This window comes from Seriola dumerili, unplaced genomic scaffold, assembly GCF_002260705.1.
Source record: "Seriola dumerili isolate Sdu_G_001 unplaced genomic scaffold, Sdu_1.0 BDQW01000169.1, whole genome shotgun sequence".
NCBI classification, from domain to species: Eukaryota; Metazoa; Chordata; class Actinopteri; order Carangiformes; family Carangidae; genus Seriola; species Seriola dumerili.
In genome coordinates, this window is record NW_019174424.1 from 3,602,409 (window position 1) to 3,615,179 (window position 12,771).

Below are 12,771 nucleotides of genomic sequence, written 5' to 3' on the forward strand. Positions count from 1 at the left end.
CATCCCCAGCCCTAGTCACGCAATGCTGTGTGCGCAAACCTCCAGCAACTTTTCAACCCCGGCACACAAGAAAGCCATCAAGTACCTGCAATTGACAGAATCGCGTGCAATTCAGGTACTCCTGGATTGTGCTGGAGCCCGGCCAAATGGGGAGTTACGGAAAAGGTGGAGTGGAGCTTCACCTGCCTAAAATGTAAGGCACACTGCGACACACCAGTCATAGTGGTGTGGTGGAGGGGAAAGCCACTTTAACTCAGTGTTATGCTGACAAGCAATCGAATGATCTAAATTCCTATGTAGATGTAACATATAACTGATAAAATATTGTTTTGTTAGTTCTTTGGGGGAAAATATGTTTTCTGAAACGTCACTGGATTTTTTTTATTGTTTGCCTAATGATGATCACTTGTTTAAGTCAGAGTTTACCCACGTTATCTCAGCTATGTGATGACTTAAATGGTTTTATTGCAGTGACATTAAAACGATATCGGTATGCTTTTATTCCCAAATGATTATTAAATGCAGATATTCTCTTAAATCAGTCCAGACAAATCCATGAATGATGACAGATATTATAAAGAGTTTTTGGATCTGATAGACATTTAATGAAACCTTCAGTAATGCTCTGATTGTAAGTCTTTGACTCTGTGCTCCGTTCCTCAGGATCCAGTCCTTGTTTTGAGGTTTAAGGGAAGCTATGATCCCAGAAATACAAGCAAGCCTGGAGGTGGTTAGGACATGAAAGTGAGGTAAGAAAGACAAGAGATTCATTCATGGGAAGGTGATTCAAGGCACCGACTTCCCTGTATCTCTGCACAGCGACAGATGATCATTATTACTCACACTGCTCACACAGGGCTCACACGCAAGCTGGGATCAAACTGACAGATGATGAGTGACTGAAACAAGATTATAACGGCCTATGTTCATGACATAATAACTTACTTATTATTATTATTCTTATTATTATTCTTATTATTAACAATAATAAGAATAATAATAAAACTGAAGTGATGCTAAAAGCAATTTTTACATTGTGTTGCTTTAATTAAAGTAAGCTAAATTAATTCTAGTGTGCTCTCAGTTAAACTTTAATGCCATTGTATTTTGTTACAATATAATTCAATTTAACACTCACAAGTTTTAATCTGATATCATTCTCCTGTTTTAAAATATTTGCCAGCAACAATAATAAACTTCACTTACCATCATGCCTTGCGCGTCTACGTCGGGCTGAGCGCAGCATGTGCTTCACCGCTCTGTTCTCACTATGGCTCAGTGCTGCTCAGACTCTTCACAGGAGCGCATCGCACCCGCGGCAGGGAGGCTCGTTGGAGCTGAAGCAGGGAACCATCACTGCACCGGACCGTAAAGAGGAACCAGGTTCTTTCACTGTCGCTTATTGGAAATAATCACACTGATCGATCTGCCTTGATTTGCCAGAGCACAAATCAGTTTACGCAAGGATTCTTTGGGAGAGGATTAAATGCTAACATTAGAGCACTGACACGCGTGGAGCTATTATTGTTATTATTGTTATTATCATTGGTAAAACTTGATCACGATGACAACAGCTGCTGGATTCAACAGTCCAGCTGTGGATCGCCCTGGAGGATATAAGGAAATACTGTCTCTTACACGGGATGAACGGTGTCTTAACACTGCCGCTGCCCCAAGTCCTGCTGCTGGACAAGCTGTTTTGTTGGACACACGAGTCTCTTGGGATATTTCACGCGTGTTCGCGGGTGGCCAGTGTTGTAGATGGCCGATAACGTGATATGCTTTTGGAAATTTGTTGTGGTGGATTTTGGCGCACGGGAAAGGAATATCCTGGAATATATTTTGGAAGCGATGCTCAGCAGATGTCCAGCGATTTGGATAATGACAGTGCGCATCAACTCATCCAGCAGGTAAGTGACAGAGCAAAACTTCTACCTCTTAAGAGTGAAAGGTTAAGTGTAGTCTCAGTTACTGTTAAAAGTTCATGGTGTCATTTATTTTTATTTTTAAACGTGCAGCTTAAGCCCTTAGTTTTTCAAAGGGTCCCAATGAGGAATAAATGAATTTAATCACCTATAATTTCACAAATACAATAAAATGTTAACAGTGGCTGTTTTGACCAAAGGTTTCGATCGTTATCTCCCTACACACCCATTTGGCCTACATCTTCATTACCAAATTACACCTAACAATCAAACTTCTCCCACGGGATTCCTCAGGAGAAACTCTTTTATCAAGTTGGGCTCTATGTCTAATTTATGTCTGTGGAGATGGGCGTGCGTTTGATTTGAAGAGCCTGGTCAAACTCCCGGTCTGCTCCACATGTGTAGGTTCACCTGTTCACTGCTCCGTTATTCTCTGGGTTCATCAGGCGCACATCCCTCGCTCTCAAAACCGACTCAATGTGACCTTAATTGTATTTCAGACGCTTCAGTTGAACACTGACGCTGCTTGACATCCGCACTCGAAATCTACCCTGTTTTTTAAACGTACACCTTTATAACCTGTCCATACACCTGCGCTGCCAGGTGTCCACAGAGCCATGACCTGTCATAAGTTGTGAAAGACCAGGTGCAGCAGCTTAAATAAAAGGTGTGGGTACAGTGTCCATAGAAAGCAATATGTAGTCCACCCCACCTCTCCCACAGTGACTCCATTCAGGTGAGAGCACATGTGTTTTGAGCTCCAGAACTTTGCCCACAGGGAGGCCTGTCATTAGTGCACCTCCCTGACACACGTATTTAACGTATGAGAGATAAAAATCCATGATGTTGTTACAACGGAAGATCTTGTTTTAGATGCTTCATTTGAGTGGAACCTACAGGCGCATGTGACCATATTCACTGGTGAACCTTTTCACTCCGGGTCATGAGAGTGTTTGTACCTGTTCTGCGAGTTGGCCTTTCCATCTGTAAGGAGCATACAGTGATATAATGACGGTGCATTCATAGTAGGTGTGTGTGTGTGTGTGTGTGTGTGTGTGTGTGTGTGTGTGTGTGTGTGTGTGCAAGTAATCTGAAGGAGCTTCCCTTCACTCAACCCCATCCACTTCCTTAGCAATAAAGAATTCCATCTATTGTTGGGGCAGGGGACAGAGCCCCACTATATGTCTGTATACAGCGCAGAGCGCAGACCGAGCACCACCGCTCTAACTCAGCACCCCTCCCCTCCCACACACCCCCTCCATTAAAAATCTTCTCCAAACAAGACCCCCTTTCTCCACTGAAGAGGGACCCTCTGTCTAATGCCAAGTGACTCTCATGGCCAGCATTGACGGTGGGACACTTGCCTCACAAAAGGAGCTGAAGTGTCAAATAAACTCGGTCAGAGCCCCCGACACACAAGAATTCCTTTATCTGGCACCCTGGGAGGCAGACAAAGACAGACTTTGTGTCAGTGAGCAGGCCTTGACTAAACACTGGGGCTTTTTTTTTTTTTTTTTGTTTTTTTTTTTAACTCCTCTTCTCACAACTTCTGCCTCTTCTTCCTCCTCCTCCTTTTGTCATTTGAACGGCGGAGCGGGAGCATGCCTGTTGACGTGACCCCCGCTCACCCAGCATCTGTCCTGCACATGGCCAACATCACCCCTGTGCTGTGTCAGCTCCATGCAAGCGCAGATGCACACATGCACACCCACTTGCATACGCCCACGACTGTCTGTTAGACATCAAAGCAGCCATAACATTGCAGTGGATGTAATTCCTTTTTGATACTTTTGTTTATGTCTTGGCCTGTAGCTGAGAATAGTAAAGCAGGAATTTGCTTTCTCACAGGGCTGAATGTGCTGGCTGTGCTGTCATATGATATGCTTGTGGTGAACCGCAGTCGAGAGCCATATACACACCAGGCTCAGACTCACTTAAAAATCCCTGTATTTACTCCACTCAACATTTCCGAGGAACTTTCCCATCACTTTCAATTTTTTGACTTCAGATTCAGCTGTATTGTCATCTGTTTGGTTCTAATTCCAGACCTTCAGTTTTGTCATTTTGTCACAAGTTGCAGATTTTTATTAGATAATTAAAGCCAGTTTCTGTTGCCTTTTTAATGTCATCTGGACTAATTGGAAAATACACACTTCAGACTAAACAAACTCACACTTTTTCCTCATTAAAGGTGCTATTCAGTGATTCTATAGAGCTCTATAGTCTGGCCCTTAAACTTAAATACCTAGTCTGTATCAAAGTGACCCCAAAGTGCTGGAAAATGACCTCATGCAATGTTGAGACGACGTTGAAGCAGCACCACTGAGACAATGTTGTGGCCCAGAGCAGTTGCTGGCCGGCCCCCAGTGATGGACGTGTGCATCAGGCCCCCAGGCATGCTAACACAGGCCTGCCCAGAGAGCCATAGCCCCCCCCAGCACAGTGGTTTAGGTAAACAGATCAAGTTGCTGTGGTCGAGTGTGTTAATGGTGTGTTTATGAGCTTAAGTTGAGTGGTGATTTATCATGTCTAAACTCAGGGCTCACCTCTGGTCCTTGGCCTTGATCGAGCTCTGTGAGTGTGTGTGTGTGAGTGTTTGTATGTGACATTGCACACAGGTGACAACACTGACTGAGCAGCGTGACCTCCTGGTGAACTGTGTCTCAGTGTCACGACTGTTTCCGACCACTGAGGGGGAAATGGAAAGCGATAGAAACGTTTATTACGCATTAATTACGCCCTGTTTTTGTAGAAAATGTGCCCTCAGCATTACCTCATCAGGTCTGCGGGGCACAGGGCTCAAATCACAGGAAAATATCCTTCCATCATTAGTGTCAGATAACCTTTTAATGAGCTCCATGAGAAATATCAGGCTGTAAAAAAGCTGTTGTGTATCCTTTCATATAGAGCACCATTTACACTCAGTTTGTGTGTCTGTATGTGTGTGTATGTGTGTTTAGAATGGGCTCTAAAGTTTGTCTGAACAGGAGAACTGTCATTTATTAGTAGTGCAGGAACAATGGGGAGCTTGTCTCCGGGGGTGGTGGGAGCCAGAGGGGGGCCAGAGGGGGCCGGTGGAGCCAGGGGAGGGTGGCCTGAGATTGGGCAGCAGCCTCTGACCAAGAACAAGCCCCTGTCTGATGGAGAGAACTGCTGACCCTTCCTGAGTAAAATGGCACCTTTGTTTCGAGGTGTATGTGTTTGTGCCTATGTGTTTATGTGTGTGTGAGAGGGAGAAGGAGAGAGGGTTTGAAAAGCTTGGGAGCACTGTGTAAAAGTTTTTTTTTTCTTCCTCAGTACTTTGGTGATTTTCCCTCCATTTGTGATTTTCTCTTAGCTCCAAGTTTTGTGACAGATTCTCACAGTATTCTCTGTTACAAAAGCTTTTTAATTAACATTATTACCACAGCGGTCATCCTCTCTAGCAGCTGCCCACAATGGGAAATTTTACAGATGAAACGCACAAAGTTTTGAAGGTTAGTTTTCACGCGGCTAGTTTTAAACCATTTACTCACAAAACCTTTTCCAGAGGTGTCCGAGCATGAGAAAGTACTTGTATTGATAAACACATTAGCGTGTCTATGATACTACACAACGCTATAGTCTTCAGTGATGCCATGACACCAGACCCCCTCTTCAGACTAATTAGCAATTTAGTGTTTTCATCTGGCCCGTTGCCGCCGTCTGAGTGGTGCTTTCCTCCTATAGGCCCATAAACAATTGTCTTCTCTCTAATGATGCTCATGAGGGAGAGAAATTGAAGGAAGGAGGAGAGAGAGGAGGAGTAAGTGCTGGTGGGTAATGGCAGCAGATTGCTGATTTCCGACAGGGAAACCACAGCTTAGAGAGTTGTGTGTGTGGGAGGGGGGTGCTATCCTGCTTTTGGGAGTTATCAGGAAGTGGGAGGTTGAGAGACACAGACAGCCAGTGCTTGAGTGAGAGTGTGGCAGGGTGCTTTAGAGGAAGTGGTGAACATGAGTGGGGATTCTTCAGAGTGATGCCTCTGGGTCCGACACTTAAAGTCTGTCGTCTTTGATAAAGCTCCCTCTGCACCTGGTGCTTACACCTTTTCAACTTACCTTTCAGCCATAGGGTTCGCCACTCCCTGTAGGGTGAAGAAATATGGCACACTTCCTCTGACTTTCATTTAAATCCTGCTATCCCTTCTGTCCTTGACCTCCTGCGCTAGCATAAAGAGAAAGAGAGCATAGGAGAGATGGAGAGCACAGAAAGGTGAAAAGATGGGATGGGTGGAGGACAGGATCTTTTCCTCGACATGCCCTCGACACAGAGAGAGTAAACAGCAAAGGCACACAGTGCAGCACAGGGGCATCTCTGTCGGCCCGGACGCAGACAGACAGCACTCCATTCAGGCCCCCGCCACAGGAAGGCTGCATGCGCCACCCACCTCGCTACAAGGACACTATGGATTTGCAGAACAGTAGTGAATAAGAGATGCTAAGAATAGTCAGAAAAAAAGAAGTTATACACGCAGGAGAGGAGGCCGCTGTGAAGCTAGGCAGTGCAGAAGTGTACTCTCTGTAGCGCAGGGTTTTCTTCACATGCCACAATACAGAGAGAGTGCATGAGATTTGTGATGATATTTTAATAGGGTTTTTTTTCAGTTTGTGTGCGTATGCAGCAGACAGGTGTCTACTCTAGAAAGGACTTTCAGGTATCTTCTTGACCTGCCTTGCATGCACAAAAATCAAAAATCATCTGCGATGGTTTGAATACCAGACATTCCTCCTTGTGTTTTCCCTCAGACTGACCTCTCTTGTTCTTCTCTTGCTCTTGTTTTGGAGGGAAAATTCCTCCCTTTGTTTTCCGCTCTCACAAATGTCACATTCCACTGAACCTGTGACCACATTGGGCCCTTTACTTTGGCGGGTGTTGGGTCACCATGGCAGCGTCCCAGGGCTCCAACGAGTCACACCTACACAAGTAAGCCATCCTCATTCAGGAGTTGGGTCTTTTTTTTTTTTTTTTTTTGAATTCTATCACTCGTCTTCTCCTTTATTTCGTCCTCAGTGGGGAGGATAAAGGAGACATTTTCAGTGTGAAGAGGAGCGTGAAATTTCCTGTGTGACCTCCCCGGGACACAGCAAGACCACCAGGCTCCTTAGTCGACTGTGTATGTGTGTGTTCAAGCCAGCGCTTGTGTAGGAGATCTGTGTGACGCTGACAGCTTTTAGTGCGTGTCTGTTTTTATTTGGTTTGTTTAAAGGAGATTGAATGAGGCACAGTTACACTCCTTTCCACATAATAAGTCCAATTAAGGTGGATTGTTAAGTATCCAGATATTCAGAAGGTGCGCACAAATTGTCATGTCACATAAAAGCTATAAGCTGGGCGATTGGGAGGCAGATGCTCATTTGCTTAAGGCTGTCCTTGGTAGGCCTGTGTTCTAGGCGGTCAAGCTATCACAGCGAGCCCCTAAGCTTCTGACAGACAAGCTGTGGAAGTGGATAAAGTGGCTGTCAGTGTCCCTGACCAGAAGCTCAGATAAGCGCACAGAGCCAAAGTGCCGTAATGACAGCTGAAACGACATGGAGGCTGTCCAGATGTCAGGCTTTCATCACAGGGCATCACTCATTCAACAGGCACACATTTATGTTTCTCAGTGGGCTGTTGCTGATTGGATTTTGTGTCACTTTTCAGAAGATTATGGCCGATGAGCTGCACAAAAATTAAGATTTTATGACAAAATTTTGTTTATTTTGTCTCTATAAAATCTTTATTTTGCAGAAAATGGCATTAGAAACCATGGCAATGTTGTCATGCAGTCTGATTGATATTGAAACTGCCTCTGCACATTTCTTTGACTCTGCTGCGCCCTAGTGGACAAAGTACGCAACAACAGAATATTGGTCTACAGGGCTGTAGTTCCTTTCATGTCCACTTGAGATTTATGGTGTTAAGTTAAAACCTTGATTGGGCATGGGGGATTTTTTTCAATGTGCTTTTTTTGTGGTTAAAAAAATAATACAAACTTTACAGTTGATGTCTGGTGTGCCCATAGACCTCGTCACCCATAGTAACAAAGAAAATGCTCTGCTCTGCAAAATATTCTACTCTAAAACTAAATGAACATTATGATTTTACAACAATGTTGAATTCAATGCACAAACAGACATTCACTCATATTTTTTTGTGCTTAAATTGGATCATATTCACATTCAGAACATATTTCACTTTAAAATCAGAATGTACTATTTGCATATACAGTAAACACTCTTTAATTATATTCAGTGATATGTCATTTGTCATCTATATAAACCTTGGCCAACTAAAACATATTGTAACATTGAGAATACTGCTGTATGTGTCTACAATGTGGATGACTTCTCACACCATTGTGAGGATGTCCAGAAACGATGTAGGCAAAACTTCTCACTTATGCATGTAATGTGTACTGTGTGCCCTAATTCAAACAATCCAACCCTGAAATATAAACTGCAGATTTTATTCTGATAAAAAAAAAAAAAAAGATACATTCAAGTTTGACAAACTTCTTGCAAAATGTCTTATATACTAAACAGGTTGCATAGTTTACAAGGCTTTTGTTTGTCAGCTTGTTCATTACAATGGAGGGAGGAAAAAAAGATGACTCAGGCAGACGTATGACATACGTACAAATGTATTTCCAATTATACCTTCTGCTTACCTGCAAGCTGCTTAGGCTACTTTCCATTGACATGGATCAAACTCTGACCTCTAGTGGTGACTTGAAGAAAGGGACATGCTGCTGTTGCTTGACTGTAAGCTCTCTATTTATTTATTTTCAGGGTAGTGTATAAACTAATATAATGACCCACTGTTTTATTTTTAAGTTAAAAGAAGAAAAATCCACGGCAGAATATTATTTGTATTCTTGAACCCTCCACTGCTTTCTCATTTACTGTAACACACATCACAGTACAACATAATATAGGCACCTGCTAGTCATATATTATGTAATGTCCTCAGTGGATTGAAAGATGAATTGTGTGTTATTTCATATGTGTTACAGTGGACAAAGTGAGAGCTCTGCCTTTTGTGGAAAACCATCTGAGATCAAACTGTTTTAATGTTCAATAACTGATTTTACTCTACTGCAATTTTTTTCTGGTCTTAGTTTGACTGCGCATTACAACAGAGCGTCACTCTTTTCTTCAAGTGTGCAATATCATCAAACTGCATTTTGGTACGTTACCCACAAGATGTCTCTCTTGCATAAGACTGTGAAGGGCTGGACAACATCCTCCACAGTTCATAGAGCTTTAGAGTTTTACACCCTTGTTTTCTTAGTTGTCCACAGTGATCATGTTTACAAATGCTTTGCTAACATTTGTTCATATGTTTAACTTTTACTGTTTGAAATCCATAAGTGAATGAAAATTGTAGATTATCATTATTATTATTATTACTATTACAAGACAAATCTCTGCTTTGGTAAATTCAGTAGAAAAAAAAAAATCAATAGCAGCTTCAAGAATGGCTTCACAGACCCGTTTGGCAGTGTGTTTGATTTTTAAATTAGTACATAAAGTCACTGCAATTTTGCATTCAACACATTTCCCTTAGACCCTTTGGTGGAGAAACTTTTAGTTTGAAATTGCACCACTAGATGGCAATGTGGTAACATGAAAAACAGCCTCCCTGTGGAAAGTATAAGCTACTTTGCATGTCTGTAACTCTGTGATCTATGGAGTAATGGATGTAGACTGGCATTATTATCTTCTTATTGCCCCTCATTCTAACTCATCTCCCTTTGAAGATCAAAGTAGCCGTGTGCCTCTGTATGTACCGACAATGATAAACCCAGAGTGAACTTCAATAAAGCCAACTGTTCACTTTGTACATCTGTCACTCCTCAGCCTTTTCTGGCCTTACAAGTAGAAATGCTGTTGAGCCCAGAGAGTCAACAGTTGGTGCAGCATTTCATGTGGATTGCTCAAAGTGAGCCTATGCAAGAGCTTTCAGGATAATTTCAGCAAAGATGGGGATGTCATTTTAAATTCATGGTGGTGTAGTTCAGCAACGGAAAGAAGAAGAAAAAAAAAAAAAGTACAGAAGAGCTAAACAGCAGTGTGAAAGCAGCACAAACCAGTCTGGTTTTTGGTTTGGTTGTTTTAATTGTGGCACAGAAACTTGCCAAGTGCTTTAGCTCTCTGTTGGCTCAGCTCCTGCTCTGTCCGACACTACAGATGAATGAGAGAAACACACAGGTGACATGGCCAAGGAACAGGTGGGGCAGCTTATGACATGGTGACAGTAATAGCACACGTATAAAGCCACCTTGAGTTCACTTCCCACAGGTGTCCTGTTTAAGTGGATTTTAACATTATTTCAGGTGTATGTTGGGCACATTATGTCCAGGCCTAAGTGACATGTCACAAAAATAGTTGTTTATTGTCTTGTGCATGTGGTTGAACGCAGAGAAAACTTACAAAAATAAAAGTTTTCTCTGCGTTCAGCTCAGTATTTGACCTCATAGCGACTGTTGACATATGACAGTTTTGATTTGATCCTGATTTTGAATGAATTTCCTTTTGCATATTGAACATGTTTCTCTGAAGAGGTGTACTGTATTGCTCATGTCGGAAAGCCCAGCCCTCCGTCTCCTCTTGGTGTGCACACTACATTGTTGAACGCTGACCAGTTTACCGCCAACAAATCAGATTTCAGACTATGTAGTTATTCAGGTTGCTGTCAGTTGACGACTATTGGAAAGAGTGTCATGGGAAAAAATTGTAATAAGTGAATCGTTGATCTGTGTGTTGTGCAACCGTGTGCACATGCAGTGCACGTACAAGTTCATTCATCATAGTGTATTTTATGTGTGCATATGTGCAGTAAGATGTCTTAAGATATAAGCTTAGTGCAATTGTGTATGAGTACTCTGTGTGTGTGTTTGTGTGCACTTTACACACATAGCCACACCTCTTGCACTGGCACAAGTGTATGTCAAGTTGTCCACAATCTACAGCTAATCAGATTTCTCCTCTTGGGTTTGTCAGTAAGGGGACTTTAGCCACCTTGAAGAGCAGTGCTGTGATGTTGTGCACACACAAACAAGAGTGGCATGGACACACAGCCTTCTGCATAACCTTTGTAATATTTCAAACACTGTGCAGTTCCTCCGGATCCCTCTTATCTCCTCCTTGCTTTCTAACCAAAATCAAATTCCAACCCGTGGGCTTATCGGAGCTGTTGGCCACTATTTACTTTTACTCCTGTTCTTTTTTTTTTTTTTTTTTTTTTTTTTTTTTGTTATTTCTTTTCTATTTATTCTCAGTGAAAGTGCAAGCTTGCACTGCCCACGGTTTAGTTTCAGGCCTTTGTGGAGAGCATGTTGACATTAACACCTGCCTCAAATCTCATTCTTTTTCAGAGTGGCAACTGCTAACCCACTACAGAAGAGAATGGTTGCGACACTGCTCCCAGCTGCTTATCTCTGCCATCTCTTCCTCTAAGCTCTCCAAATGTACTCGTCTCTTCATGATAATCGATCATCTAAATCCTTCGGCGGCTTCTGATAACAGCTACCGCGGACTAGCTGAGCTGAGAACCTGACCAGACGTGTCTAAGGCAGGCAGGCAGGCAGGTACTATAGGAGCTCTCTTGCCTTTAGGGAAGAGATCCATGTTTTTTTTTTTACCCCATGCTGCTTATTGCAGACAATATGTTGAGGCATGGCAGAGTGGGTAGAGGGAGCAAGCCAAGGTGGAGCTTTGGTAGAGATACAGAGGCGGAAGTCTGAGTGAATATCTGTCTAGTCAATGGTTCAAGTAAACCTTCGTCTACTGTTCGAGTTAATAATTGACTCGGGTGTTCACTGTCTTTTTGTTCTTTGCAGGCAGACAGTGCTTCAGGAAAACCTTGTTCATTAGCTGCATTTTAAACCTCATAATGCATTTTCTGCCTATTGCATGAAGCGCATTTTGCAGCTGTGCAATAAAGCATTACATGGTCAGCCTTTCTTTTTCTCTAACTATGTCTTATTGCTGTGTGTATTTGCTCCCTGTGGTTGATGTTAATGGGGTGTTATTTGTGGCAACAGCCCCTTTACAGTCCGTCTTAGTGTACGCTGCAACCCCACACTCAACACTCTTTCACCCTCCACGGGTAACCGGCAATACCCCAATTAGAAACCAGGGGAAAGCCAATAGCGCAATGAAAATGAATAACTACGTCCTCTCCTTGCGCCGTTACCCCCAGTCGGTGCTGCAGCTCTCAATCAGCAGCTGCCTAAATGGGGTGCACGTGTGTTGGGGGCGTGCACAGCTGTAGGAGGGTGGGTGGGGGTGCCCGCCCAACTTATAGCGTAACTGGAGTGCGCACATAAACACATGTGCTTGCACACATAAACGCCAACTTATGCACACGAGGAGGACATTAGCAGCGGTGCACGGCTGTTGTAAGCTCAGGTTTTGGTTCGGTGTGTGAGGAGGGAAGCTTGTGTGAGGTGGATACGTATGTTTGTGTGTGTTCCTCTGTTCGTTTACAAAGCCTGCACTCCTCCACCATAAACTCTGCCAACCTAGCCTCTTCCAGACATCTGTCTCTTTCTCTCTCTCTCTCTCTCTTTCTCTCTCTCTCTCTCTTTCTCTTTCTCTTTCTCTTTCTCTCTCTCTCTCTCTCTCTCACACACACACACACACACACACACACACACACACACACACACACACACACACACACACACACACACACGCCTACACCACCCTCTCAGTTAATCCCCAAGTCCGTACAAGCTTCAACTTGAAATCCAAACCCTGTGTCCCAAAATCTGTGCATATGAAAACGGATAATCCACGTCCAAATATAATTACACCTGTGACATTTCAAAAATCAGGATACA

At 43.1% G+C, this 12,771-nt stretch overlaps 1 long non-coding RNA gene across 1 annotated transcript in view; it reads left to right on the plus strand.

Annotated features, from left to right (window-relative positions):
• The first annotated feature begins 1,305 nt into the window (after positions 1-1,305).
• The window catches only part of LOC111227225, a 50,911-nt gene continuing 39,445 nt past the window's right edge, over positions 1,306-12,771 (plus strand). The window contains exon 1 of the long non-coding RNA XR_002665330.1: positions 1,306-1,910. This is a non-coding gene — a long non-coding RNA (uncharacterized LOC111227225). The remainder of the gene's footprint in view (positions 1,911-12,771) is intronic.